Consider the following 25838-nt stretch of genomic DNA (forward strand, 5'->3'; position numbering starts at 1 on the left):
TAGAATAGAATAGAATAGAATAGAATAGAATAGAATAGAATAGAATAGAATAATGGAATAGAATAGAATAATAAAATTAAAATAAAATAAAATAGATGGTGGTCAGTATTCAGGGTTCAGCCTGATCTCTCTCCCTATTGACATACCCCTGTTAGAATAGTCATCCTGAATAGCCTTCCTTCCTGTTTTAACAGGTCTCAGAATGATTTTCCTTTAACAGTGTATGAAAATGTGGTGTATTTTTTGCATTTCCAGGTGATTAATGAGATTGAACTTGACTTCCTTTGTTTATATCCACTGGGACTTCCTTTTCTGTGAGTTTCTAGTAAATATCTTTTATCAGATATTTAGCCAGTTGACTAATTATCGATTTTTAGAAGTTATTTATATATTCTGGATAATAATTTTTTGTGTTATATATGTTGTAAAAATATTCACTGATATAATGTATCATATTTTGTTGTTTTTTTTTTTTTTACTTTCACTGATGATGATTCTCTCAGGTATTAAATGATTTGTTTATTCTCAAAAAAAATAGATGGTGGTTTCAGTTTCACTAAAAAGTATTAGAAAATTGAATATTCAACAGTACATTAAAAGAATTATGCACCACTATCAAGTGAGATTTATTCCTTGAGTGCAGGGGTGGTTCAACATTCGCAAATCAATCAACATGATACACCACAATAAAAGAAAGGATAAGAACTATGTGATCCCCTCAATAGATGCAGAAAAAGCATGCAGCATCCTTTCTTGATAAAAACCCTCAACAAAGTAGGGGTAAATGTAACATACATAAACATCATAAAGCCATATAGGAAAGTCCCACAGCTAATACCATCCTCAATGGAGAAAAACAGAGCTTTTCTGCTACAGTCACGAAAAAGACAAGGATGTCCACTCTCACCATTACTATTTAAATTTCTGCCCTTCCTACCTTCTTTGATGTGGCCTCCTCTCTACCTTTAGTTTTGGAGTTGTTCTGCCAGTCTTCAGTTCATTTTCTGGGTTATTTACACTGAGGTGAGTGTTATCTAGTTGTATCCATGAGACAAGGCAAGCTTAGGATCCTCCCACTCCACCATCTTTCCAGCCTCACCTAGTGGTTTTAATACATTGACAGAGTTGTGCAATCAATTTTAGAATACTATCATTACCCCTAAAAGAAACAAGAAACCCTGTACCCATTAGCAGTAACTTTCCATTTCCCCCAACCTCCCTGAGCCTAGGCAACCACTAATCTCTTCTGTCTCTATCAATTCACCTATTCTGAATATTTCATGTAACTAAATGGGTCATACAATGTTGTGACTGACTTCTTTTACGTACTATAATGTTTTCAAGGCTCATCCATGTTGTGCCACATATCAAAATGTCATTCCTTTTTATTGATTAATAATACTCCATTGAGTATCTATATCATATCTTATTTATCCATTCATCAACTGATAGACATTTGGGTTGTTTCCATTTTTTGGCTACTATAAATAATGGTGCTATGAACACTCCTGTACAAGTTTCTGTTTTCATCTCTCTATATATATACCTGAGGGCAGGATTTCTTGGTTATATAGAAAATCTGTGTTTCATCTTTGGAGTAACTGCCAGACTGTTTTCCATTTTCCCTCTATGATTTTACATTCCCACCAACAATGTATGAGGATTTCAATTTTTCCACATTCTCACCAACACTTGTTATTATGTCTTCCTAGGGGGTGAAATGGTATACCATTGTGGTCTTTATTTGCATAGACATAATGAGTAATGATGTTGAGCATCTTCTAATGTTCTTATTGGCAATTTGTATATCTTCTTTGGAAAAAAAGTTTATTCATTTTCTTTCCCTACTTTTAAATGGGTTATATGTCTTTTCATTATTGAGTTGTAAGAGTTCTCTATATATTCCATGTAAAAGTCCATTGGCAAAAATGCAGCCTGCAAATATTTTCTCCCATTAATTGGGTTATCCTTTTACTTTCTTAATGATATCTTTTGAAACCCAAAATATTTTAATTTTGGTGAAGTAAAATTCTCTATTTTTGCTTTCATCACTTGTGCTTTTGATGTCATATTTTGGAAACTAATGTCTAATCCAAAGTCATGTTAGAAGGTGGAGGAGGGATGGTAAAGTATCCTCTTGACCCAGAAGGCACTTTAAGACTGAAAAACAAAGCAAGCCACTCCATACCATTTACACAATTTTATTCAGGGTAATGTACTGATTGGAGGAATGAGCAGACAAAGGATCCAGGTGCCATGCAGCTATTTTCTACCCAGTCTGGATTGTCATACACAGCTTTTATACAGCGAGCTGCACTGCAGTGAGGTCAAAGTGATGCCATTTGTGTGCCAGTCATCTCTACTAGTTACCTAAAGTGACACCTTCTGTGTGCCATGTTAGGGAAGATCAGAACGAGCCTTCAAAATTCCACTCAGGGCACACATTAACCTCCAAGGGGCCTGGAACACATAGCCTCAAGGGAGGTCATTGCACAGGCATGAATAAGATGGAGGGCCAAAATGGAGTCAGTGTTGTCAGCTCTCCTACAAGTCACAAAGATTTATTCAGGTTTTCTTCTAAGATTTTTATAAGTTTAGCATTTACTTTTAGGTCTCTGATCAATCTTGAATTAATATTTTTATTTGGTGTGGGTAGGTATCCAACCTAGGTCTTTTGCTGATGGATATTCAGTTGTCCCAGTACCATATGTTGAAAACACTATTCTTCCCCCACCCCACTAAATTGTCTTGGCACACTTGTTGAAAAGCAAGTGAACATAAATGTATTGTTTTTTTTCTGGACTCTGAATTGTATTGCACTGATATGTATTTCTATACTTAAGCCAATACCACAGTCTTGATTACTATACTTTTTGCAGTATGTTTTTAAATTAGCAAGTGTGAATGCTCCAACTTTGTTCCTTTTAAAAAATGTTTTGGCTATTCTTCATCCATTGAACTATATAAATTTTATGATCAGCTGTAACATTCCATGTTCATGGATTGGAAGAAAAAATATTGTTAAAATGTCTATATTACCCAAAGCAATCTATACATGTAATGCAATCCCTATCAAAATACCACCAACATTTTTCAAAGAGCTAGAGCAAACAATCCTAAAATTTATATGGAACCAGAAAAGACACCAAATAGACAAAGCAACCTTGAAAAAAAGAAAGCAAAGCTGCAGGCATCACAATTATGGACTTCAAGCTATATTACAAAGCTGTAGTGATCAAGACAGTATGGTACTGGCACAAAAATAGACACATAGATCAATGGAACAGAATAAAAAACTCAGAAATGAAATAAATAGCAAATAGCAAAAATAAGCTATTGGGACCTCATAAAAATAAATAACTTCTTCACAGTGAAGGAAAAAATCAACAAAACTAAAAGGCAACTTACAGAATGGGAGAAGATATTTTTTCTTTTTTTATTATTATGTTAATCACCATACATTACATCATTAGTTTTTGATGTAGTGTTCCATGATTCATTGTTTGCATATAACACCCAGTGCTCCATGCAGAACATGCCCTCCTCAATACCCATCCCCCACCTCCCTCCCCTCTAGAACCCTCAGTTTGTTTTTCAGAGTCCATAGTCTCTCATGGTTCATCTCCCCCTCCATGTCCCCCACTTCATTCTTCCCCTCCTGCTATCTTCTTCTTTCTTTTTTTTTTAACATATAATCTATTATTTGTTTCAGAGGTACAGGTCTGTGATTCAACAGTCTTACACAATTCACAGGGCTCACCATAACACCATACCCTCCCCAATGTCTATCACCCAGCCACCCCATCCTTCCCACCCCTCACCACTCCAGCAACCCTCAGTTTTTTTCCTGAGATTAAGAATTCCTCTTATCAGTGAGTTCATATGATACATGTCTTTCTCTAATTGACTTATTTCGCTCAGCATAATACCCTTCAGTTCCATCCACGTCATTGCAAATGGTTAGATTTCATTCCTTTTGATGGCTGCATATATTTTTAAATGACATAGCTGATAAATGGTTAGTATCCAAAATCTATAAAGAACTTTTCAAACTCAACACCAAAAATCAAAGAAGACTCCAGTTACAAAATGGGCAGAAGATATGAATAGACCTTTTTCCAAAGAGGACCTATAGATGACTAACAGACACATGAAAAAGTGCTCAACATCACTCATTATCAGGGAAATACAAATCAAAACTACAATGAGATATCACCTCACACCTGTCAGAATGGCAAAATGAACAACACAGGAAACAACAGGTGTCAGTGAGGATGTGGAAAAAGGGGAACACTCTTACACTGTTTGTGGGAATACAAATTGGTGCAGCCACTCTGGAAAACGGTACGAAGTTTCCTCAAAAAGTTAAAAATAGAACTATCCTATGACCCAGCAATTGCGTAGTAGGTATTTACCCAAAGGGTGTAAAAATACTAATTCAAAAGGATAAATGCACCCGGATGTTTATAGCAGCATTATCAACAATAGCCAGATTATGGAAAGAGCCCAGATGTCCATTGACTGATGAATGGATAAAGAAGATGTGGTATATACATACAATGGAATATCACTCAGCCACAGAAAAGAATGAAATCTTGCCATTTGCAATGATGTGGATGGAGGTAGAAAGTATTATGCTAAGTGAAATAAGTCAGAGAAAGACAAATACCATATGATTTCACTCACATGTGGAATTTAAGAAACAAACAAATGAACATAGGGGAGAAAAAGAGGCAAACCAAGAAACAGAGTCTTAACTATAGAGAAAAAACTGTTCTAAATATTCCCAGAGGGGAGGTGGGCAGGGGGATACGTTAAATAGGTGATGGGTATTAAAGAGGGCACTTGTGATGAGCACTGGGTGTTGTATGTAAGTGATGAATCACTAAATTCTACACCTGAAACTAATATTACTGTGTATGTTAACTAATTTGAATTTAAATAAAAATTTGGAGAAAGAAAGGAAAAAGAAATAATTCAGCTGGGATTTTTGTAGGGACCTGTAGTTCAAAGTGGGAGTATTGTCATTTTAGCAATATTAAATCTCAATCCATAAACATGGGATGTTTTATTTTTTTATGTCTTCTTAAATTTCTTATAAGAATGTTTTATAGTTATTAAGATATGTTTTGTTCTTTCATTTTTAGATTTATTCCTAAGTATTTTATTATTTTTGATGTTATTATAAATGGAATTATTTTCCAAATTTCATTTTTGAATTGTTCATTGCTACTGTATAGAAATACTAGTGATTTTTGCACATTGATTTTATATCCTATAACTTTGCCTAATTTGTGTATTAGCTCTAATAGGTTTTTGTGGATTTTGAAGGTTTCTGAGATATATTATGTCATCTATGAATAGGAATAGTGTCACATTTTCCTTTCTAATTGGATGTTTTTTATTTCTTTTTCTTGTGTAAATACTCTGGTTAGCACTTCCCTTCCAATATTGAATAGAAATTATGAAAGTGGGCATTCTTATCTTGCTCCTGATCTTAGGGGAAAAGCTTTTAGTCTTTCATCATCGAGTATTATGTTATCTGTGGGCTTTTTCATATATGGCTTTTATTATGCTGAGGAAGTTCCCTCCTATACCTAGTATAATGAATTTTTTTATCATGAAAAGGTATTAGGTTTTGCCAAAAAGCTTCTTTCTTTTTATCAAATGAGATGAAATAAAAAATCCAAGAAAAAAGAAAAACATGAGAAAATCAAAATTATTTTTTAAATGAAAAGAAAAAAAGAGACACTACTTTGTATAAGAGCAAGTACAATAACCTAAGTCACTGCTTCAGCAGACACATTCTTTTTTTAAGATTTTATTTATTTATTTATTTATTTATTTATTTATTTATTTGAGAGAGAGAGAGCAGGGGGAGGGGCAGAGGGAGAGGGAGATAATCAAGCAGACTCCATACTGCAGAGCCCATATCAGGGTTCAATCTCGTGACCCTGAGATCATGACTTGAGCCAAAATCAAGAGTTGCACACTTAACTGAGTGAGCCCCCAACAGGCACATTCTTGAAAACCTCTTTGCTTTGAGGCTTTACACTACTCCCACAAAAGGAAAAAATAAAGTACACACATGAGAAAAAAATATAATCAGTTTGGTGAAAACTTAAGTGCTTTAATGACCTTGGTGTTTTAGCCAGTATAATTAGTATTCTGTTCTCCCAAAATAAAGACACAAATCTATATGACAGAAACATTTCTAAGTAAGTACAAACCAATAGCCCACTTCTTGCTGTAAAATTGTAAAGCAATGGCTGATGAAGTTGAAGTCTCTGCAAGAATTTCACCTTAATATGACTAAGTTAGAAAAACAATGGGCAGGGGGGGATGGGTTAGCCTGGTGATGGGTATTAAAGAGGGCACGTTCTGCGTGGAGCACTGGGTGTTATGCACAAACAATGAATCATGGAACACTACATCAAAAACTAATGATGTAATGTATGGTGATTAACATAACATAATAAAATTTTTAAAAAAGGAAAGACAATGGCTTGTTCTTTTCAAAGCTTACCCACATTCTCCCCAAATCTGAGTTAAATGCCAGAACAGGTAGTTGACTTTAATGTTTGAGGGAATATCAGAAAGACTTCTACATACTTCTCACTAGGCCCTGAGAATTGGGAGGGCCGAAACTAAATCTCACTCATCCTGGTATCCTCAGCATCTAGTACAGGGCTTGGCCTAGAAAATAGACATTCAATAGTAACTGGAGAACCAATCTATGTGCATTCTGAGACTCATGTGAAATAGAAATGATAGTAAAACAGCTTAGAAAAGTGTTCTTAGCAAATCAACAAGTCTCAAAGGTTTACAAAGTACCTCCACACTAGAATATGTGGCTCTCTCTCTCAGAGAATTGTCAATAACTGGACCTTGCCAAGACTAAAAGACAAAATCTGACATAAATGTCTAGCAAGCATCCTGCCACAACATTATTTGGCATATATTTCTGAACTAAATAAGTATAGAACATGTTCTCTCTATATAGCTGTCCTTCAGGACTTTCACACTGAACTTGTTACCCTCCCTACAACTTCACCCTGTACCCTGGAAATCTGAGTCATCCTTGTCTCCCTTCTCTCCTTTGTCTAAATCTATTCTACCTCAGAAATCTCTTGTGGATATGCTCCCTTCCCTTTTTCTCCTTCTGCCACTGTCCTAGGTCAAACCCTCATTCTGGACTACCATAGAAATCTCACCAGTTTCATTACTTTAAGTGTCGTTGACCCTATTTAATCTTTCATACCACAGCTGGTGTGACCTTTTTAAAAGCTACAAAACTCATCCTATCATTTCCTTGTTTAAAACCATTAATAACATTTCAATGCTGACAGGAAAAGCATCCTTACATCTTTAGCAAACAGGGTTCTTCACAAGCTATAGCTGATCCAACCTTTCAACATCATATCCTACCACTTAATTACCACATGTGTACCCTCCAGTCATACTAACCTTTTAAAAAGTTTCCTAATATGCCATGCTTATTCATACCTCCATGCTTTTGTACATCTTATTCCTTCTGCTTGGAATGCCCTGGCCATTATCTCTGCTTGGTGAACTCCTATTTATCTATCAGTTCAATTCATAAGTCAGTTCCTTTGTGAAGACTTCCCTGACTTCCTAAGGCAGAGGTAGTCAATTTGTTCTCTATGTTGTGTACAATCCTGTTATAGCACATTGCATTATAGTTTTTTAGCATCTCTGCCCCCCCCATTGAACTCAATGCTAAGGATTGGATCTGAGTTGGAATTATCTTTACATCCCCAGCCTCCAGCACAGCACTGGGTATAAAGCAGGCACTCAGAAAATATTCGTCAATGATCAATCCTTCAACAATATAGTCTTGCTGTTGAGGCTTGCTGCAAAGTCACACTGGCAAATGAATAGAAAGCCCATACATACCTGAATTCAGATGCTCACGGGGATGGATCTGGGTTATAATCCTAGAAAGCTTCTTATACAGATAAAGAGGGATTATCTTCTCCCATTAGACATTTTCATTTTTGAGAATTTTGAAAATATAAAAAAAGAATATTAGTCTTTCAAGTGTCTAATCAAGTCTTTCAAACAAATAGAAAGTTGAAGCTGAAAACCAAGTTCTTTACTAAAATATTTTTAGTTTTATGGATGGAAAGGGACTTGATTTTTATTTAAAATTGTCAAATATACACTCACATCACTAAGTGAACAATTTGAGAGTTCATATTCATTTTTTGTTAAAATAAATATATATGTTTTAGGAAAGGAAAATATTCCAGAAAAGGTTGTTTTTGTTAAAATAAAACACCTTAATTCCTTTTTTAAATATGGTCTAGCCAAAAATAACAATATCAATGATTAGTGTGCTGAATAGTAAATGATTTGCCTTCCAATGACCCCACAAGCATCTACTTCAATTAGCTTTAGCAAATTAAAAAAAAGGCATTACTTAGTTTCCTTATGTAAGTGCAAAATTAATCTGAAAAGAGTGAAAAAATGATACATTGCTTAAAGGGTATTAGTGTGTACCTTCTAAAATGAAATCTATTGTGAGTCAAAGAAACTGCATTAATGCTACAGCAAACAGCAAGAAAACACTTTTCCAAGAAAAATGTCAGAGATGTTGTAGTCAATAATCTGATTCATGAGTCAAATACAGGATTATTCTCACTGACCCCTAACTTCCCTTCAAATGCCAATATTTTGTGGTTCTATAAAATCAAGTCTTCCTTACCTGTGATTTAAATATATTGACTTTAAATAAAATCTGCCTTATCACAAAGCATATTTGTTAATTAAATCCAGTTTTTTTATTGAGGTATAATTAACATAGTGTTGGGGCGCCTGGATGGCTCAGTCGTTAAGCGTCTGCTTTCGGCTCAGGTCATGATCCCAGGGTCCTGGGATCGAGCCCCACATCGGGCTCCCTGCTCAGCAGAGAGTCTGCTTCTCCCTTTCCCTCTGCCTGCTGCTCTGCCTACCTGTGCTCTCTTTCTGTCAAATAAATAAATAAAAATCTTTAATAAACATAGTGTTATAGAAGTTTCAGGTGTACAATATAATGATCCAACAATTCTATACATTTTCAGTGCTCATCAATATAACTTTGCTTTTAATCCCTTTTATCTATTTCACTCATTCCCCCAACCTCCCAACTGGCAACCACCAATTTGTTCTCTGTATATGAGTCTGATTTTTTGTTTCTCATTTTCCTTGTTTGCTCATTTGTTTTCTTTCTTTAATTCCACATATGAGTGAAATTATATGGTATTTGTTTTTCTCTGACTTATTTTACTTTTTTAAATCCTATTTTATTTAAATTCAATTAACATATAGTGTATCATTAGTTTCAGATGTAGAGTTCAGTTATTCATCAATTGCATATAACACCCAGTGCTCATTACATCATGTGCCCTCCTTAATGCCCATCACCCAGTCACCCCACCACCTCACCCACCTCCCTTCCAGCAACCCTCAGTTTGTTTCCTATAGTGAAGAGTCTCTTATGGTTTGTCTTCCCCTCTGATTTTCTCTTATTTTATTTTTCCCTCCCTTCCCCTATGATCCTCTGTTTTGTTTCTTAAATTCCACGTATGAGTGAAACCATATGATAATTGTCTTTCTCTGACTTATTTCGCTTAACATAATACCTTCCAGTTCCATCCATAGCGTTGTAAATGGTAAGATTTCTTCCTTTTTGATGGTTGAGTAATATTCCATTGTGTATATATACCGTATTTTCTTTATCCATTCATCTGTCTATGGACATCTGGGCTCTTTCCATAGTTTGGCTATTGTGGACATTGCTGCTCTAAACATCGGGGTGCAGGTGCCCCTTCAGATCCCAATGTTTGTATCCTTTGGATAACTATTTAGTAGTACAATTGCTGGGTCATATGGTAGCTCTATTTTTAATTTACTTATTTTACTTAGCATATACACTATATCTCTATCCATGTCATAGCAAAAGGCAAAATTTCCATTCTTTTTATGACCAAGTAATATTCCAGTGTGTGTGTGTGTGTGTGTGTGTGTGTGTGTGTGTGCACGTGTGTGCATATACATCTTTTTTTATCCTTTCATTTATGGATGGACACTTGGGCTGTTTCCATATCTTGGATGCTATAAATAATGCTGCAATAAACATGGAGGTGCATATATCTTTTCAAATTATTGATTTTGTTTTCTTTGAGTAAATACCCAGTAGTGGAATTACTGGATCATATGGTAATTCTATTTTTAATTTTTTGAGGAACCCCCATACTGTTTTTCACAGTGGCTACACCAATGGACATTCCTACCAGCATTACCCTGATACCAAAATCAGATAAAGTCACTACAAAAAAAAAACAACTACAGGCCAATATCTCTGGTGAACATGTTTGCAAAAAATCCTCAACAAAATGTTGGCAAACCTAATCCAATAATACATTTAAAAAATCACTCACCACAATCAAGTGGGATTTATTCCAGGGATACAGTATTCTCAAATCTATCAACATGATACATCACATCAACAAGAGAAAGGATAAAAACCATATGATCATCTAAACAGATGCAGAATAAGCATTTGACAAAGTACAACATCCATTCATGATAAAAGCTTTCAACGAAATAAGTTTGGGGGAGCATACCTCAACATGATAAAGGCCATACATAAAACACCCACAGCCAACATCATACTCTTTGGTGAAAAATCTGAGAACTTTTCCTCTAAGATCAGGAACAAGGACAAGGATGTCCAATCTTATGACTTTTATTCAACATAGTACTGGAAGTAGAGATTCAAACAGGTAAAGAAGAAGTAAAACTTTCACTATTTGCAGATGATATGATACTATATATAGAAAACCCCAAAGAGTCCACCAAAAAATGACTAGAAATGATAAACAAATTCAGTACAGTTGCAGGATAAAAAAATTAATATACAGAAATCTGTTGCATTTCTATACACTAATAATGAAGTAGCAGAAAGAGAATTAAGATAACACTCCTACTTAGAATTGCACCAGAAAGAATAAAATACCTAGGAATAAACTTAACCAAGGAAGTGAAATACCTGTACTCCAGAAAGTATAAAACATTGATAAAATTGAAGATGACCCAAAGAAATGCATAGATGTTCCATTATCATGGATTGGAAGAACGAATATTGTTAAAATGCCCATACTATCCAAAGAAATCCACAGATTTAATACAATCCCTATCAAATCACATTTTCAATGCCTTTCATTACAGAACCAGAGATGGCCTTCCATAATAGGAAGAATTGGGACCAAATGATAAATTAAAAAACACACATTCAAGAATGCAAGAACTCTTTTAAAATGACAGTTAAGGGGGGTGGAATTCATTTCCTGAAAAAATATTAATAACATTTCTCAATACAATTCAAAAAGCACAAATAGTACCCTGCATTGGAAAAATAAGAAACTAATCACCTTTAGTAAATATCCCTTTAAAATAATAAGTTGCTAGTCTCTTTTTATTTAATCAATAGTTTTTTAACTGCTTGTAATTTAAAGTTACAATCTCTTGATAGATTCAGGATACATTTCTCTGTAAAGATCATTCTTTATCTCATGATTTCTTTTAGGGCCAATTTTCCCACATACTGGCTTTCCCTCATGTGTAGAAAATCTCTAGCAAGCTTTTGAGAGGAATATAACATAGTCAAGGTCACTGACTCTAGTATCAGTCAGTCTTGGGGGTTTAGATCCCTGGTGACCATAAGCAAGCTTCTTTAAGTAACTGAAGTTCAGTTTTACCACATATGCAATAAGTTCTAATAAGGATTAAGTGAGGTAACATTCTTCTAATAAGAAGTGATCAATAATGGTTGTTATTATTATAGTGCAGCCTACAAATGATCTTCTGGAGCTGCTTGAATTTTGCACTATGTAGAGTTTTCAATTAAAAATATCTTGGTTTTTTTTAACTTCATAAAACTTTGATTTAGTCTCTACATAAAGAGAGAAATATAAAAGACCAGGAATTTTTATTATTTATTTGTTCATTTATTTTTACTTCAGTATAATTGACACAAAATGCTTCAGGCATGCAACATAGTGATTAAACTTCTCTATATGTCATGCTATGCTCACAACAAGTGTGACTACAATCTGACACCATATAACAGTATCACTGACTATAGTCTGTACACTGCCTTTTATTCTCCTGAGTTATTAATTCCATAACTGGGAGCCTGTATCTTCCACTGCCCTTCATTCATCCCCCCCATTCCCCTCCTCTCAGGCAAATATCAGTTTGTTCTCACTATTTATAGGTCTGATTCTGCTTTTTGTTTGTTTATTCATTTGTTTTTTAAAATTCCACATATGAAAGGCATTTGTCTTTCTCAGTCTAACTTACTTCATTTAGCATAATACCTTCTAGGTCTATGCATTTTGTTGCAAATGGCATGATCCCATTCTTTTTTATAGCTGCATAACATTCCATTACATATATATATATATATATATATATATATATACATATATATATATATATATCACATCTCCTTATCCATTCATCTATCAATGGACACTTGGTTGCTTCTAAATCTTGGCTATTGTAACTTTATTTTTTAAAGATATAAGTGATTTAATTTTAATATTTTTAATTTTTTAAATTTTAATTCCACTATAGTTAACATATAGTAGTATAGTAGTTTCAGTTGTATAATATACTTATTCAACAATTCCATGCATCACCCAGTGCTCATCATGACATGTATACTCCTGAATCTCCATCACCTATTTCATACATCCCCCACCCCCTCCTCTCTGATAACCATCAATTTATTCTCTATAGTTCAGAGTCTGTTTCTTGCTTTGCCTCTTTCACAATCTCTTATTCATGTTCATTTTTTTGTTTCTTAAGTTCCACATATGAGTTAAATCATATGGTATTTGTCTTTCCCTGACTAACTTACTTTGCTTAGCATTATACTCTCTAGCTCCATCCATGTCATTGCAAATGGCAAGATTTCATTATTTTAATGGCTGAATAATATTCCAGTGTGTTTGTGTGTGTGTGTGTGTGTGTGTGTGTGTGTGTGTGTGTGTGTGTGTGAGTCACTTCTTCTTTATCCATTAATCAATCTATGGATACTTGGGCTGCTCCCATAATTTGGCTATTGTAAATAATGCTGCTATAAACATAGGGGCGCATGTATCCCTTTGAATTAGTGTTACTGTATTCATTGGGTAAATACCCAGTAGTCTGATTACTGGATCCTAGGATAGTTCTATTTTTAACTTTTTGAGGAACCTCCATACTGTTTTCCGGAGTGGCTGCACCAGTTTGCTTTCCCACCAACAGTGCAAGAGGGTTCCCTTTTTTCCACATCCTCACCAACACCTGTTATTTCTTGTGTTTTTTATTTTAGCCATTCTGACAGATGAATGATATCTCATTGAAGTTTTGATTTGCATTTCCCTCATGATAATTAATGATGAGAATCTTTCATATGTCTGTTGGCCATCTGGATGTCTTCTTTGAAGAAATGCCAGTTTATGCCTTCTGCCTACTTTTTAATAAGGTTGTTTTTTGGATGTTGAGTTCTATAAGATCTTTGTATATTTTGGATGATAACCCCTTAGTGGATATGACATTTGCAAATACCTTCTTCCATTCCAGAGGTTGCCTTTTAATTTTGTTGATTCTTTCCTTACTGGTGCAGAAGCTTTTATTTTGATGCAATCCTAATAGTTTATTTTTGCTTTTGTTTGCCTTACCTCAGGGGACCTATATAGAAAAAGTTGCTACAGCAGAGGTCAAATAGGTTACTCCCAGTGTTCTTTGAGGATTTTTAAGGTTTCAGGTCTCACCTTTAAGTCTTTAGTCCATTTTGAATTTATGTTTGTGTATGGTGTAACAAAGGGGTCCAGTTTCTTTCCTTTGCATGTTGTCATCCAGTTTTCCAAACACCATTTGTGCAAGAGATTGTCCTTTTCCCATTGGATATTCTTCCCAGCTTTGTTGAAAATTAACTAACCATAGAGTTGTGGGTTTATTTCTGTTCCATTGATCTATATATATATTTTTGTACCAGTACCATCTTGTTTTTGATTACTACAGCTTTGTAATATAACTTGAAGTTCAGAATTGTGATGCCTTCAGCTTTACTTTTCTTTTTCCAGGTTGCTTTGGCTATTTGGGGTCTTCTGTACTTCCATATAAATTTCAGGATTGTTTGCTCTAGTTCTGTGAATAATGCTGTTGGTATTTTGATGGGGAGAGCATTACATGTGTAGATTGATTTGGGTATATAGACATTTTAACAATATTTTTTTCTTCCAATTCATGAGCATGGAATGTGTTTCCATTCCTTTGTATCATCTTCAATTTCTTTCATCATTGTTTTATAATTTTCAGAGTACATATCTGTTACCTCTTTGGTTAGGTTTATTCCTAGGTATCTTATGGTTTTTGGTGCAATTGTAAATGGGATTGATTCTTTATTTTCTCCTTCTGCTACTTCATTATTGATGTATAGAAATGCAACAGATTTCTGAACATTGATTTTGTATCCTGTGACTTTACTGAATTCTTGTATCAGCTGTTGTGTGGTCTTTCAGGTTTTCTATATATAGTATCCTGTCATCTACAAATAGTTTAAGTTTTGCTTGTTTGCTACTGATTCGAATGGCTTTTATTTCTTTTTGTTGTCTGATTGCTGTGGCTAGAACTTCCAGTAGTATGTTGAATAGAAGTAGCGAGGGTGGACATCCTTGTCTTCTTCCTGACCTTAGGGGAAAAGCTCTCAGTTTTTCCCCATTGAGGATGATGTTAGCTGTGGATTTTTCATATATGGTGCTATTATGTTGAGGTATGTTGCCTCTATTTTGTGGAGAGTTATTATTGAGAATGGATGCTATACTTTGTCAAATACTTTTTATGCATTTATTGAAATGATCATATGGTTCTTATCATTTTTCTTATTGTTGCAATATATTACATTGATTGATTAAGGAATACTGAACTACCCTTGCAAGTCAGGAATAAATCCCACTTGATCATGGTGAATAATTTTGTAATGTATTGTTCAATTTGGTTTGTTAGTATTTTCTTAAGGATTTTTGAATCTCTCTTTATCAAGAACATTGGCCTGTAGTTCTCTATTTTAGTGGTACCTTTATCCAGTTTCGGTATCAGGATAATGCTGGCTTCATAGAATGAATTTGGAAAATTTCCTCCCTTTTCTATTTTTTTTTTTTTTTTGGAATAGCTTGAGAATAATGGGTATTAACTCTTCTTCAAATGTTTGGTAGAATTTACCTGTGAAGCCGTCTGGCCCTGGACTTTTGTTTTCTGGGGAGTTTTCTTTTTATTACAGATCCCATTTCATTGCTGGTTATCAGTCTGTTCAAATTTTCTGTTTCTTCCTATTTCATTTTGGTTATTTATGTTTCTAGGAATTTATCCATTTCTTCCAGGTTGTCCAGTTGGTTGGCATATAGTTTCCCATAGTATTCTCTTATAATTCTATTTCTGTGGTGTTGGTTGTTATTTCTCCTGTCTCATTTGTAATTTTATTTATTTGAGTCCTTTCTCTATTTTTCTTAATAAGTCTGGCTATAGGTTTATCAATTTTATTGAGTTTTTTCAGAGAATGAACACCTGTTTGGACACCGGTGTGGCTCAGTTGGTTATGCATCTGCCTTCAGCTCAGGTCGTGCTCCTGGGGTCCTTGGATCAAGCCCCATGTTGGGCTCCCTGCTCACTGGGGAGTCTGCTTCTCCTTCTCCCTCTGCCCCTCCCCCCTGCTCATGCGCTCTCTCTCTCTCTCTCTTTCTGCTCTCTCTCTCAAATAAATAAATAAAATCTTTTAAAAAATAATGAGCACCTGTTTTTATTAATCTATCCTTTTGGTTTTTTTTCCCTCAGTTTCTATATCATTTATTTCTGCCCTCATCTTTATTTCCTTCCTTCTGCTGGTTTTAGGGTTTTGTTGTTGTTGTTCTTTTTCTATCTTCTTTAGGTGTAAGCTTGGGTGTTTTATTTGAGACTTTTCTTGCTTCTTTACATAGGCTTGTAATGCTATAAACTTCCTTCTTAGAACCACTATTGCTGCATCCAAAGGTTTTGGACTGTTGTGTTTTCATTTTCATTTGTTTCCATGTACTTTTTCATTTCCTCTTTGATTTAGTGGTTGACCCATTCTTTGTTTAGTAGCATGTTCTTTAACCTCCAGGTATTTGTGGTCTTTCCAGATTTTTTTCTTGTGGTTGACTTCTAGTTTCATATCATTGTGGTCAGAAAAGATTCATGTTATAACTTCAGTCTTTCTTAATTTGTTAAGGCTAATTCTGTGGCCTTATATGTGATCTATTCTGGAGAATATTCCATGCTCATTTGAAAAGAATGTGTATTCTGATGTTTTAGGATGAAATGTTCTGAATATATCTGTTAAAACCATCTGTTCCAGTGTGTCATTCAAAGCAAACTTTTCCTTGTTGATGTTCTGTTTAGATGATCTGTCCATTGAAGTAAGTGGGGTGTTAAAGTCTCCTACTATTGTTGTATTATTATTAATTAGTTCCTTTATGTTTGTTATTATCTGTTTTATATATTTGGGTGCTCCCATGTTGGATGCATATATATTTACAATTGTTAGCTCTTCTTGTTGGATTGTCCCTTTAGTTTTATGTAGTGTCCTTCTTTGTCTCTTGTTACAGTGTTTGTTCTAAAATCTAGTTTTTCTGATGTAAGTATTGCTACTCTTTCTTTTGACATCGGTTTTTATGGTAAATATTTCTCCATCCTCTGACTTTCAATCTGCCCATGTTTTTAGGTCTGAAATGAGTCTCTTATTGACAGCATATGGATAGGTCTTTTATTTTAAGATTTATTTATTTATTTTAGAGAGAGAGAGCATGAGTGGGGGCAGGGGCAGAGGGAGAAAAAGAGAATCTCAAGCAGACTCCTCACTGAGCACAGAGCCCAATACGTGGCTCAATCCCACAACCCTGAGATCATGACCTGAGCCAAAATCAAGAGTTGGACACTTAACCAACTGAGCCACCCAGGTGTCCCTGGATATGTGTTTTGTTTTGTTTTTTTAATTCACTCTGACACTGTATGTCTTTTGTTTGGAGCATTTAGTCCACATTCAAGGTAATTATTGATAGATATGTATTTATTGCCATTTTGTTACTTGTTTTGTCGTTGTTTTGTAGCTTTTCTCTAATCCTTTCCACTCTTTCTCTCTTTCATGGTTTGTTGTTTTTCTTTAATGATATACTTGGGTTCCTTACTCTTTATTTTTTGTATATCTATTACTGCTTTTTGATTTGTGTTTACCATTGAGTTTACTTCTTTTGCCTGTTTCAAATTTTATTTAAATTCCATTTAGTTAACATATAGTGTAATATTAGTGATTCATCACTTACATATAACACCCAGTGCTCATTACAACATATGCCCTCCTTAATACTCATCACCTGTTTAGCCCCTTCCCCACCTACCTCCCCTCCAGCAACCCACAATTTGTTCTATATAGTAAAGAGTCTGTTTTATGGTTTGCCTCTCTTTTTCCCCCATGTTCATCTGTTTTGTTTCTTAAATTCCATCTTCTGCATATAGCAGTCTATATTAAGCAGATGGTTGCTTAATGTTGAACTCATTCTTTAATCCTCTCCCCTCCATGTTTGAGATATTTGGTATCTTAATTTACATCTTTTTGTTATATGAATCCCTGGACTGATTTTTACAGAAATACTTACTTTTCTTCTTTTGTGCTTTCTTTCTGTTTTATATTCTCACATATGGTCTTTCCTTTCTACTCAGAGAGTCCCCTTTAATATTTCTTGTAGAGCTGGTTAAGTCGTCAAGGATCCCTTTAGTTTGTTTGAGAAACCATCTCTTTTTCTATTCTGAATGTTAGCCTTGCTTGGAAACAATATTGTTGGCAGCAGATTTTTGCCTTTCAGCACTTTGAATATATCATGCCACTCTCTTCTGGCCTACAACGTTTCTGCTGAAAAATCCCGATAGCCTTATGACATTTCCTTTGTATGTAACTGTCTTCTTTTGCAACCTTTAAATTTTTTCCTTTATCACTAATTTTTTTGCCATTTTAATTATTATGTGTTTCAGTATAGACCTCTTTGAGTTGGGTTTGTTGGCGGATGTCTATGCCTCCTGAATCTCTATGCTTCCTGAATCTGGATCTCTATTCCTCTCCTCACATTTGGGAAGTTTTCGGCTATTATTTCTTCAAATACATTTTCTGTCCCTGTTTCTCTCCCTTCTCCTTCTGGGAACCCTGTAATGCAACTGTTATTATGCTTGATGAAGTCACTGAATTCTCTACATCTATTCTCACTATACAGTATTTGTTTGTCTCCCATCTGTTCAGCTTGACTGCTTTCCCTTACTCTATCCTCCAGGGCACTGATACATTCTTCTGCTTCCTGTAGCCTACTATTTATTCCATCTATTGTATTTTTAATTTCATTTATTGAGTTCCTCATCTCTGATGTTAGTTTTTATCTCTTTGTAACTGATATCCTTCATCCTTTTCTGAAGTTCAGTAAGTACCTTTACGATAATTATTTTAAATTCTCTATCAAGCATACTACTTATTTCTGTTTCATTTAGATCTCCTGCTGTGATTTTGTTGTGATCTTTCATTTGAGACAAATTCTTCTGTCTCCTCATTTTGTCTACCTCTCTGTGACTGTTTCTGTATTAGGAATGTCAGCTATGTCTTCTGCTCTTGAAAGTAGTGGCACTATGAAGAAGAGAACCTGGAGTGCTTTGCAGTATAGTGTCCCCTGTTCATCAGAAACTGGCACTTCAGGGGAGTCTCCTATGTGTGATGTTTGTGTCCTACCATTATGTCTGAGTCACTTTTCCTTTCAGTCCAGATGTCTGCACTGACTGTCTGCTGTGAGCTATGCTTTCTCTCTGTGGTGTTAGTGAGACCAAGGCAGACCAGCTCTGAGGGGACATGACAGTAGGAGGACTTGGGGGCAGGGCAGCAGTGTTAGCAACATTTGCACTGAGCTGCTAGTCCTAGGCTAGATCCCCCAAAGCATGGCAGTGGCCTGGGGTGCAGTGTACATTAGTGATAGTGGCTGAGAGCAAGGTTGGAGGCTGTCATGGCAGCCAGGGGCATGCAGCGACTAGGCAAGGCAAATGGCATCTGTGTGTGCAGAAGCTAGACACAGAATGAGGTGACTTGTTGTGGTTGGGCAAGGCACACACAACGTTAGCAAAATTTGCACTGAGCTTCTAGTCTTAGGCCAGATCCCCTGAAGCATAGCAGTAGCTTGTGGCATGGCATGGCTAAGCAGCAGTGGCTAGGGATAAAGCCTGTGGCAGCAGCCAGGGGTGCAGGTTGTCACTCTTTGTGGTGGCTGAATGTGAAGTGCAATGGCAGCTGGGGGCATTTGGTGTCTGTGCAAAGTGGATATGTGGGGTGCACCTGACATTAGCAAAATTTGAGCTGAGCCATTAATCCTAGGCCAGAACCACTGAAGTTTGATGGCCACTGGAGTGCAGTGCAGAGGCAGCAGCTGGAAGAGGCCTGTTCAGGGTTAAATTTGTGCTGAGCTCTGGGCCTAGGCTTAGAGTGGGTGAGTCCTCAGGAACACTCATGGGCTGGGCACACTACTAGCAGGTTAGGTAACTAAGTGTCTGTGCAGTGTCACCTCCCACAGGTGATTGTGTTTATGTTGGGAGCAGGGGGAGGAAAATGGTGCCTGTCAGCTCCTTATTCTGGGAGAAGTCTTCCAACACACTTCAAAATCTTTATTAACAGATGTCCTTCCTGTCTGTCCCAGGCATTGCACAAACTGTCAATTCTATGTTACCTCTCTGTGGGCTGTTGTCTTTTTAAAGGCAAGGGACCTAGCTATCACTCATCTAAGGCTAAGTTAGCTGACTTTTAAAGCTCCCAGAATCCAAGTCCTGCTGGTTATACAAACTCATGGAATTCAGCCCTTCTGGTTTCAAGGCCAGATGTTATAGGGATTTATTTACCTATGTGGATTCCCTGGTGTTTTCCCCTCTCCATGGCCACAGCTCCCTCCCTCCTGCTGGCTGCTCCCAACCACAGGTAGTATGGCCTACCTAACCTCTCTGATGTGGCTACATCTGTAAATTTAATTGTGGAGTTTATTCTGCTAGTGTTCTGATTGCTCTTCAGTTTATTGACTAGGATGTGGGTGATAACTACTTGTAAACATGGGACAGACTGAACTTAGGGTCTTCCAACTCTGCCATCTTCCTCCACAAGCTATTGTAACTTTTCTTAAATTTTATTTTATTTTATTATGTGATGTTAGTCACCATACAGTACATCATTAGTTTTTGATGTAGTGATCCATGATTCATTGTTTTCATATAACACCCAGTGCTCCATACAGTACGTGCCCTCCTTAATACCCATCACCGGGTTTACCCATCCCGCCCCCACCCTCTAAAACCCTCAGTTTGTTTCTCAGAGTCCATAGTCTCTCATGGTTCGTCTCCCACTCCAATTTCCCCCCCTTCATTTTTCCCTTCCTTCTCGTAATGTCCTCCATGCTATTCCTTATGTTCCACCAATAAGTGAAACCATATGATAATTGACTTTCTCTGCTTGACTTAGTTCACCTAGCATAATCTCCTCCAGTCCCATCCATGTTGATGTAAAAGTTGGGTATTCATCCCTTCTGATGGCTGAGTCATATTCCATTGTATATATGGACCACATCTTCTTTATCCATTCAACTGTTGAAGGGCATCTCTGTCTTTTCACAGTTTGGCTATTGCGGACACTGCTGCTATGAACATTGGGGTGCATATGGCCCTTCTTTTCACTACATCTGTGTCTTTGGGGTAAATACCCGGTAGTGCAATTGCTGAGGCATAGGGTAGCTCTATTTTTAATTTTTTGAGGCCCCTCCACACTGTTTTCCAAAGTGGCTGTACCAACGTGCATTCCCACCAACAGTATAGGAGGGTTCCCCTTTCTCCACAACCTCTCCAATATTTGTTGTTTCTTGCTTTGTCAATTTTTTTTCATTCTAACTGGTGTAAGGTGGTACCTCAGTATGGTTTTGAATTGTTGTTTCTTGCCTTGTCAATTTTTGCCATTCTAACTGGTGTAAGTTGAGTTGAATTTCCCTGATGGCTAATGATGATGAACATTTTTTAGTGTGTCTGTTAACTATTTGTATGTCTTCTTTTGAGAAGTGTCTGTTCATGTCTTCTGCCCATTTTTTGACTGAATTATTTGTTTTTTGGATGTTGAGTTTGAGAAGTTCTTTATAGATCTTGGAAATTAGCGCTTTGTCTGTAGAGTCATTTGTAAATATCTTCTCCCATTCGGTGGGTTGCCTCTTTGTTTTGTTGACTGTTTCCTTTGCTGTGCAGAAGCTTTTTGCTTTTTATCTTGATAAAGTCCCAAAAGTTCATTTTTGCTTTTGTTTCACTGGCTTTTGGAGATGTATCTTGAAAGAAGTTCCTGTGGGCGATGTCAAAGAGGTTATTGCCTATGTTCTTCTCTAGGATTTTGATGGGTTCCTGTCTCACATTGAGGTCTTTCATCCACTTTGAGTTTATCTTTGTGAATGGTGTTAGAGAATGATCGAGTTTCAGTCTTCTGCATGTGCCTGTCCAATTTTCCCAGCACCATTTATTGAAGAGACTGTCTTTTTTCCATTGCATGTTTTTTCCTGCTTTGTCAAAGATTATTTGACCATAGAGTTGAGGGTCCATATGTGGGCTCTCTATTCTGTTCCATTGGTCTATATGTCTGTTTTTGTGCCAGTACCCTGCTGTCTTGGTGATCACAGCTTTGTAATATAGCTTGAAATTGGGCAACGTGATGCCCTCAGCTTTGTTTTTCTTTTTCAACATTTCCTTGGCGATTCGGGGTCTTTTCTGATCCCATACAAATTTCAGGATTGTTTGTTCCAGCACTTTGAAAAATGTCATTGGAATTTTGATCGGGATGGCATTGAAGGTATAGATTGTTCTGGGCAGCATAGACATTTTAACAATGTTTATTCTTCCGATCCATGAGCATGGAATATTTTTCCATCCTTTTGTGTCTTCTTCATTTTCTTTCATGAGTGTTGTGTAGTTCCTAGAGTATAGATCTTTTACTTCTTTGGTTAGGTTTATTCTGAGGTATCTTATGGTTTTTGGTGCTATTGTAAATGGAATCGTTTCTCTAATTTCTCTTTCTACAGTTGCGTTGTTAGTGTATAAGAAAGCAACTGATTTCTGTGCATTGACTTTGTATCCTGCCACATTACTGAATTGCTGTATGAGTTCTAGTAATTTGGGGGTGGAGTCTTTTGGGATTTTCCACATAAAGTATCATGTCATCTTCGAAAAGAGAAAGTTTGACTTCTTTGTTGCCAATTTGAATAGTTTTTATTTCTTTTTGTTGCCTGATTACTGTTGCTAGGATTCTAGTACTATGTTGAACAATAGTGGTGAGGGTGGGCATCCTTGACTTGTTCCTGATCTTAAGGGGATGGCTCTCATCTTTTCCCCATTGAGGATGATATTTGCTGTGGGTTTTTCATAGATGGATTTTTATGAATTTGAGGAATGTTCCATCTTTCCCTATACTCTGAAGAGTTTTAATCAGGAAAGGATGCTGTATCTTGTCAAATACTTTTTCTGCATCAGTTGAGAGGACCATATGGTTCTTCTCTCTCCTCTTATTAATGTGTTCTATCACATTGATTGATTTGCAAATGTTGAACCACACTTCCATCCCGGGGATAAATCCTACTTGGTTGTGGTGGATGATCCTTTTAATGTATTGTTGGATGCTATTAGCTAGGATTTTGTTTAGAATTTTGGAATCCATATTCATCAGGGATATCAGTCTGAAATTCTCCTTTTTGATGGGGTCTTTGCCTGGTTTGGGGATTAAGGTAATGCTGGCCTCATAAAATGAGTCTGGGAAGCTTTCCCTCTTTTTCAATTTTTTGAAACAGCTTCAGGAGAATAGGTATTATTTGAAAGTGTGGTAGAATTCCCCAGGGAATCCATCAGGCCCTGGACTCTTGTTTTTGGGAGGTTTTTGATCACTGCTTCAATCTCATTACTGGTTACTGGCCTATTCAGGTTGTCAATTTCTTCCTCTTTCAGTCTTGGTAGTTTATAGGTTTCCAGAAAGGCATCCATTTCTTCCACATTGCTCAATTTATCGGCATATAGTTGTTGACAATAATTTCTAATAATTGTTTCTATTTCCTTGGTGTTTGTCGTGATCTCTCCCTTTTCATTCATAATTTTATTAATTTGGGTTCTTTCTCTTTTCTTTTGGTTAAATCTGGCCAGCGTTTATTGATGTTATTAATTTGTTCAAAGAAACAGCTTCTAGTTTCATTGATCTGATCTACTGTGTTTCTGGTTTCTAATTCATTGATCTCTGCTCTAATCTTAATTATTTCTTTTCTAATGTGTGGATTAGGCATTGTTTTTTGCTTTTTCTCTAGTTCTTTAAGGTGTAAAGTTAGTTGATGAATGCGGGATTTTTCTATTTTTTGAGTGAGACTTGGATGGCTATGTATTTCCCCCTTAGGACCGCCTTTGCATTATCCATTGGGTTTTGGACCGATGTGTTTTCATTCTCATTGGTTTCCATGAATTGTTTAAGTTCTTCTTTGATTTCTTGGTTGACCCAAACATTCTTGAGCAGAGTGGTCTTTAGCTTCCAAGCGTTTGAATTTCTGCCAAATTTTTTCTTATGTTTGAGTTCCAGTTTTAAAGCATTGTGGTCTGAGAATATGCAGGGAATCATCTCAATCTTTTGGTATCGGTTGAGACCTGATTTGTGACCCAGTATGTGGTCTATTCTGGAGAAAGTTCCATGTGCTCTCGAGAAGAATGAGTATTCTGTTGTTTTAGGGTGGAATGTTCTGTATTTATCTGAGGTCCATCTGGTCCAGTGTGTCAATCAAAGCTCTTGTTTCTTTGTTGATTTTCTACTTAGATGATCTGTCCATTGCTGAGAGTGGAGTATTGAGGTCTCATACAATTAACGTATTATTTTCAATATGTCTCTTTATTTTGGTTAACAGTTGGCTTATGTAGATGGCTGCTCCCATGTTGGGGGCATAGCTATTTACAATTGTTAGATCTTCTTTTTGGATAGACCCTTTAAGAATGATATAGTGTCCTTCTGTGTCTCTAACTACAATCTTTAGCTTAAAATCTAATTTGTCTGATATAAGAATTGCTATCCCAACTTTCTTTTGAGGTCCGCTGGCATGGAAGATGGATCTCCATCCCTTCACTTTCAGTCTAGATGTATCTTTAGGTTCAAAATGAGTCTCTTGTGGACAGCATATGGATGGGTCCTGTCTTTTTATCCAATCTTCAACCCTGTGCCATTTTATGGGAGCATTTAAGCTGTTCACGTTGAGAGTGATTATTGAAAGATATGAATTAATTGTCATCATGGTGTCTCTGAAGTCCTTGTTTCTATAGATTATCTCTGTAAATTTCTGTTGTATATCCCTCTTGGGGTCTTTCTCCTTTTATAGAACCCCCCTTAATATTTCTTGCAGAGCCAGCTTAATGGTCATATATTCTTTCAGTTTCTCCCAGTCTTGGAAGCTCTGCATCTGTCATCCATTCTAAATGACACCCTTGCTGGATATTCTTGGCTGCATGTTCTTCTCGTTTAGTACCCTGAATATGTCTTGCCAGGCCTTTCTGGCTTGCCAGGTCTCTGTGGATAGGTCTGATGTTATTTTGATGTTCCCCCCTCTGTTAATAAGCAATCTCTTCCCCCAACTGCCCTTAAGACGGTTTCTTTGGTTCTAAGATTTGCGAGTTTTACTATTACATGCTGGGGCATTGGTCTGTTTTCTTTGATCTTGGGAGGGGCCCTCTCTGCCTCTAGGACATGAATGTTTGTTTCATTCCCCAGATTAGGGACATTATCACCTACAAATTGCTGAAATATATCTTCTAGTCCTCTCTCTCCACCCCCTCAGTGTCCCCAGTGATTCTGACATTGGAACATTTCATGGTGTCACTTATTTCTCTGATTCTGTTTTCATGGATTTTGAGTTGTTTCTCCCTGGCCTCCTGTTTATCCTTCTTTTCTATCAATTGGTCTTTTAGATCACTAGTTTTTTCTTCTGCCTCACTTACCCTAGCTGTTAGATTATCTAGATTAGATTGGATCTCATTGATAGCATTTTTAAGTTCTGCCAGTTCAGCTTTCTTTTCTGCCCTTAAGAGACTCTATGTTGCCATTAATCGATTTCTCCATTGTAGCTATTGTCTTCACAACTGCTACCCTGAAGTCCATTTCTGACATCTTAGTTATAGCTGTACCCATTTGTAAATCTGTGGTAGAAGTCACAGCCTCTGAGTCTTTCCTATTTTGGGGGTTCTTCTTCCTAGTCTTTCTGTTGAGGGGTGGTTGAGAGAGTATACAGAGTCCAATTTATTGACCACAACCCAAGCAAGGTGCACCTGTTTTATAGAGACCTTAGGGTTGTTGGCCTCTTGTTCTCCCAGCCTGTCTTCTGGGGGAGGGTCCTGGTGGGCTGTTACTCAGGCAACCCTGTTAGGGCAGAGTTGCCCTCCCCTTGTGGGGGGGACTGACCTCAGTGAAAACCATTTTTGGGGGGCTTTTGTTCTCTGGCAGCTTTCCCTGGTGGTTTTCCCTGTCTCTTCCAAGAGTCAGAGCAGAAGAGATCATTTTCAACCCTCAGAACAGAGAGATTTCAGTCTGTTCTTCAGTGAGCTCTCCAGGCCACACTATCTCCACTTCTGTCTGTGTTGCTATAAACTGCAGCATCCTGGCTTGTGCTCCCCTCAGCAGGGCTCCCAGTCCTCACCTCCAGGTCGGGGCACATCTCTACCCT

This window comes from Callorhinus ursinus, unplaced genomic scaffold (assembly GCF_003265705.2).
Source record: "Callorhinus ursinus isolate GAN/ISIS: 27379988/994484 unplaced genomic scaffold, GSC_fseal_2.0 scaffold40, whole genome shotgun sequence".
Classification (NCBI taxonomy): Eukaryota; Metazoa; Chordata; class Mammalia; order Carnivora; family Otariidae; genus Callorhinus; species Callorhinus ursinus.